This window comes from Malania oleifera, chromosome 9 (assembly GCF_029873635.1).
Source record: "Malania oleifera isolate guangnan ecotype guangnan chromosome 9, ASM2987363v1, whole genome shotgun sequence".
Lineage (NCBI taxonomy): Eukaryota > Viridiplantae > Streptophyta > Magnoliopsida > Santalales > Ximeniaceae > Malania > Malania oleifera.
In genome coordinates, this window is record NC_080425.1 from 13,679,809 (window position 1) to 13,686,187 (window position 6,379).

The window sequence follows — 6,379 nt, forward strand, 5'->3', positions numbered from 1 at the left end:
AACAGCGAAAGTCATAAAATACAAACTATTCAAAATACAATACCAGAGTATCATTATACATAAACATGTACATTTTGTTGACCTTATAGGTCGCACCCTGGTTTTGATAATGACAAATACAATTGTATTTAATAAATATCTAGTTCATGTGTAGGTTTATACTAGCATATATTCAGAGACACGTGAAAGCTTGAAGACAATTTCATATTCCAAATTGTAATATCTCTAAGTGAATTTTGTCTGTAATAGTAACTAGGACGTCTGTAATAGTAATTAGGGTTTTGGTTTGTAATAAGCACACACATCACATGCATGATTTATTTTGTAAGCTCGAACCAAACCCTGAATGAAAGAGTACTGTAGAGAGACCTTAGGGTACAGGTCGACCGACACCGAACTTTTTCGGTGTTTCCAAAACTGGACCCCAAGTGACCTTAGGACACACACATATGCACATATGTTTATTAGGCACTTGGAATAAACCTTTTTAGGTCAATTCGGGACCGAAATGCACACTTGGTACACTTTCGGTCGACCGGTCAATTCAGTTCAAATTGGCCCGGTCGACCGACCCCTTACAGGTCATTTGACCTCGGTCGACCGAACACCATAGGAGTCAACATTTTGACCCCCCGGTCGACCGACCAAAATTGTACTGCAACGACCTGGTCGACCGAAGGGTTTTGGAGGATTCCTAACTGTACGGTCGACCGAGCCACGCAGTTCAAAAAGGCCTCGGTCGACCGAATCGCGGTATTTTTGAATATCGCCCTTGTTCGGTCGACCGACCACTCAGTTCAAAATGCTCTCGGTCGACCGAGCTACTTGAGTCCTGGTCGACCGAACCACTTTTGGTCGACCGGACCTCTCGAGTTGCTCATATTTTTTTACCGAGGTTAAATTTTTTAAACAGGGTTAAAGTTTCTTAAGTGTCGTTAATCTTTTCTGAAAATCCCTAATAAGTCCCCAACGGTCAAAATTTTTAGTATGTCTATATATATACTCCTTCATTTGGTGATTTAAGCACTGATTAGCAAAAAGGATTAGGAAAATTTCTCTCAAGCAAAAATACCTCCTTGTGATTCCTACTTGCTCAAATCTTTCCCAAAAGCACTTTAGCTCATTTCTTCAAATCATTTGTAAGTGCTTTGAGTGTATATTCAAATAGGTTTTGCTCTCATTGTTTAAGAGTGTTTAAATCGATTTTTCTCTCGAGAGCATAACCTAAGTTTTCTTAGGAGGCTTTGCTAATAAGCCTATTCTAAGAAAACTTGTGGTAAACTTCTGAGTGTTGCATTATCATTGCAACATCTTTGGAAGTGTGTATTTGTTTTGATTTGCAAAAACATATTTCAAGCTTACTCAAATATCTTGTGGAACTTATTGAACAATTTGTGAAAAGGTATTTGTGCTTGTTATACTAATCTTTGTGGTATTATTTATACAAGTAATATAGCATTTACCGAAAATAAAGATTATCTATTTTGCCATTCAAGCATATACATATTCGTATGATTGACTCATTCTATTGATTGATTATGTTGAGGCTTGTTTGATACTCTGTGTGAATACGCTTGATTGAATATTTTAAAGTACACAGATTATTATTGACACTCTCACGTACGTATTACACTGATAGAAAACGTAGTTGAGAGTTGACATATTCAGACCACACAGAGCTTACATTTTAAATCACTTGTGGTGTTTGTGTTTGTGCGCATTTGTGGTACAAATCTGCTTTACGTGAAAGCACTCCTGCATTGTACCTTGTGATTGTATATCTGAGAGATTCCAGGCGTGGCCTGAGGGGGCGGTAATCCAGCCCGGTAAGGATTGGTGTAAAGGTTGAGGTCAGCCCTGTGGTAATTTGACCTGGTTTGTATAGGTGCCGCTCCACCCGTTTAAGTGAGCAAGGTATTGTAATAATCCTTATGCTGGTTAGCCAAGGCGGGGACGTAGGCAGTTGGCCGAACCTCGATAACATATCTGCGTGTCATCTTTCCTTTACTGCTTTATGACGCTTATATGATTGTTTAAACTGCTTTATTTAATTTCTGGTATATTTACATTATTTGCACTAGATTGACCCTAGGCTTGTGAACATACTGCTGCTAGGAGAAATACCTAGAAGATAAAATTTAAAAATACCAATTCACCCCCCCTCTTGGGATCACGGTAAAGCTAACACATTTCTATCATACCCAAAACAACATAGCCCTAGGTGACTTAAACCTCCCTAGTCCAACATCGACCCTGTATATCAAAGTATTCGCTCCACACTATCTCGGAGCCCTATCACCTAGTCTGTCTCTATTCCTTAAAAAATTTAGATAATTTGGGTGAGACACATCTCAGTAAGACGGAATAAATTATTACAGTGTGTGGTAGTATGAATTCAGTTATATCAAAATACTTATTAAAATGATTTCCATATGAGAAAGTATACAAGTTCATTTTCATACTTGTGTAGATATAGATTACAAACTTTTAAAAGCTTTTAATTTTGTCTCCAAAATCATTCGTACACAACTTACATTTACCAACAAAGTTCCTGAGAATAGGGAAGATTACCCGCCCATACAAGCAGCTTCCCTCTGCCCTAATATCATTTGCAACCTTACCCAATTACTCGGGTTCAACCGTAGCTGATAATTATCAAGGCACTCAACTTACTCAGTAAGCCCTCAAGTGGAGAGTTTTACTTCGCCTCATTTATTTATATGATTAACTCACACTATTTCTTCCCTCATTTCCTTTCATTGCATTTCCACTTTCATTTCATTTCCATTTTCATTGCATTCCTATTTTCATCTAGCTCATGAGTGTCCCTGATAACCAATATATTCGTGTCTGTAACTCATGGCTGCGCTGAGGATATTCATTACGCCATATTTCCCCCCATGGTCAGTGTTGTGTGGCTCGAAGGCTGGATCTAACCGCAGTTAGCCAACTCAGTTAGATCAAAATATCATATCACATATCCCATATCTATAGTACGACTGAACAACCTATAACTCTGATCCGGACTCAGAGGGCACAACAACTCTACTATATAGTTCAGTCGACTATCACGGCACACGCTCCACAAGTCCGTGTGGTTGCACTAACACCTCTAGCAACGGTACCGTGCTCAATATCACAACCCATCATTATAGTTTCCATATCCATCCATCAAGGTTATCATTACCACATACCCGCAATCATTATGTGGTATTGACATTTCATCAATCATATTTCAATGATCTCATTGCAACTTTCGCACTTTGCAATGTTCACATTTCCCCAGTATTCACAATCAGTATTCTTATTTCAATCATCACAATTTAATTTCTATAGTGCATTTCATATTTCCTATATTCACATTCCAGTATACACATTTCAGAATTCACGTTTTCATTTTCACATTTTAATATTTTCATATCAATATACACAATTAATCTTATATCAGTATATCTTAATTCATCTCAATAAAAATGTTCTCATCATTTTCTGTGCACATTTCATCACCTCATAATAGTATATATCATGTTTAACGTACTTCAACATTTCTCAAAATACCCATATAAGTAATTCACACATTCTCATTTTCATAGAAATCATTTCTATTCACATATAAATACCATATTTCATCATTTTCCACTAACATATCAATAATTCTCATTTCATTATTTTCTCAAAAATTACCCATCATTATATTTGACATTTTTCAGTATACATCATATGCCACACAGTTTTCATCTAATATTCATAATATATTAATTTCACAGGAAAAAATACCATAACTTCATTTTCCACATATTCATTCAATCAATAATATCAAAATACTACTGCTATAATTTATTCTCCATACCTGACTTATTGAGAGTCTCATTAAAACCTAGATCCTATGCTCCTAGCGCTTGAAACTCAAATCCTGCAATTCGCATTTTTCCCAGATTAATTAACTCATTTCCCAAAATAATACCCATATAACCTTCCCTAGTCTCCATATACTCCAAATTAACATTTAAACTAATATTTAACACCCTTACCTGGTTTATTGAACTATGCCTATAGGGTCCCAAAATTACACTCGCGGCGCTTACTTGAGCCCTGAATTCAATAACTCAAATTCAACCTCAAAATGCCCAATATTCTAGCATTTCTAAATCTATATTAATTAAATAATAATTAGCCCCTTAATAACCCCCTTATCCTAATTTTAGGGTTATGCCTACGACGACCGCACGAGAAATTTGCTCTACTAGACTTGTAGAGAATTATCCCTAGATTCTCGTGGTGGTGTCCGACCAATCATCAATTAGCTTAAGATTTACGAAAAATTGTGGTCAGAATAAGAATTGAGTTTACCCCAGGGAATATGCGTACGTTGCTCCTACGACAAATCCGCTCCGGTAGAAATGTTGGTGGTAGAGAATGGAGTCCAGTAATATTTCCTGATTTTCAATCAGGAGAATATCAACCGCGAAACTGAGGAGAGTGGGAGAGAGAACGAGGGTGCTAAAGGGGGCATCTTCTCTGCAATTCAAATTGCAGATGCTTCCTGGAAGATTTAAGATTATAATATAATATATTATAATAATATTATATTATATACTTATATATATTTATATTAATATTATAATATTATATTAAATTATATTATTTTAATTACTAATTATTATTTAATTAATTATTTTTTTATTTTAATTTAATTTTAATTAATTAATTAATTTTTATTTTTTTATTTTTTTAAGATCATTCCACTAATCTTGTTTAACTATTTTTGGGGTTATTACAGTGTGTGTGTGTGTGTGTGTAACCGGTGGTTGTATGGATTAACAATGCAACATATGAGACAGGATGTGGGTGATACATATGTGGGAGGTGGAGTCTTCAATTTGTATATAAACATGGACTGCAATATATTGTCCACTGTGCATGCATGCATGCATCCATCTAGCTAGAGGTGGCAAAACGAGTTCATGGGTCGGGTCCGGGCTGGTCAAAAATGGGTCGGGTCGTAAACGGGTCACGTCGCAAATAGGTCGAAGTTAAACGGGGCACAACCCTATAAACCCTAATCCGGTCATTAAATAAATGGGCAGGTCACAAGTCACTTGTTTAAAAAAAGTAATTATTTAAAAATTTAAAAGAAAAAAAATTAAATTATCAAGAATCTCTCCTCTCTTATCTGAGGCATCTCTCATATCTCATCTCTCAATGACTCTCATCTCTCAATTAGTCTCTTAGTTGGAGGTGGAGGGGAAGAAGAAGACGGGGAGTGGCGATGGTGATGGTGATGGCAAGTGGCGATGGCTACATCAGTATGAGCCCGGAAGAGTTCCTGCTGCTTCAGCTCTCGCCTCTCACCTCTCACCTCTCACCTCTCACCTCTCGTCTTTAACCAAGGAAAATGCTGCAATAGCAGCCTAATAGGATAGCAAAGACTATAGTAAAAACCAATATGGTTTACTTTACAGCAAGGACTCCGGTAACAGGGGACTGAGACAAAGATGCAGTAGAACTGTATATGCATCCCTAGAACACCAACTAGATCACCCGGTGTGGAGGAGGCAGCCATGGTGAGGGATTAAGAATAGGATTTAAGGTTTTCTCATTTTGCATTTGGGTTTTATTGAACAAGAGGCAAGTAAACAGGTCATCCGACTGGTGTCTCGACCAAAACCCAAGTTGACCCATTTATAAATAGGCGGGTCACGGGTTGATCCGTTTATAAACGGGTTGATTTTCATAGACCCAGACCTGTTTTAACTTGGTGAATCACAGGCGACCCGTCAAGTATGGATCCGTTTTGCTAGGCCTATATCCAGCTACCTCCATTTTTTAATGAATAATTAATTAATGCGTGTAGGGTAAGGTAGAATAGGGGAGGGACATTGCTGCACAATAAAATTCTGACGCACAAGAAGAAATTGAAATGGGGTGTGAATGGCATTTTGATGATTTCATCTTTCCTAATTCCAAATCCCCATGCCACCAATTGCCCAAGAAGAAATCCCAACGCTGCTTGCTGCCCAAGAACAAATTGATGCACAAGAAGAAATTGAAAATGTTTTGGCTTGGGCTTCTATACTATTATCCATCTTCCATCTCCTACTCTCTCCCATCTAGTTCCTCCCGTGATAGTCACCATCCCTACCACTGGGCATGATTAGAGTTTTTGGGTGATTTTTCACCATCCCTACCATGACTCCACCTCTCACACTCTCCCTTCCAGTTTATCCTATGACACCGTCACCATCCCCTCCTGGTTGGAGCCTCTCTCTCTCTCTCTCTCTCTCTCTCTCTCTCTCTCTCTCTCTCTCTCTCTCTCTGTGATCACAAGAAAAAAAACCGAAACTTCAATGGTGACACAATATCTCAAATCCCAAGAAAA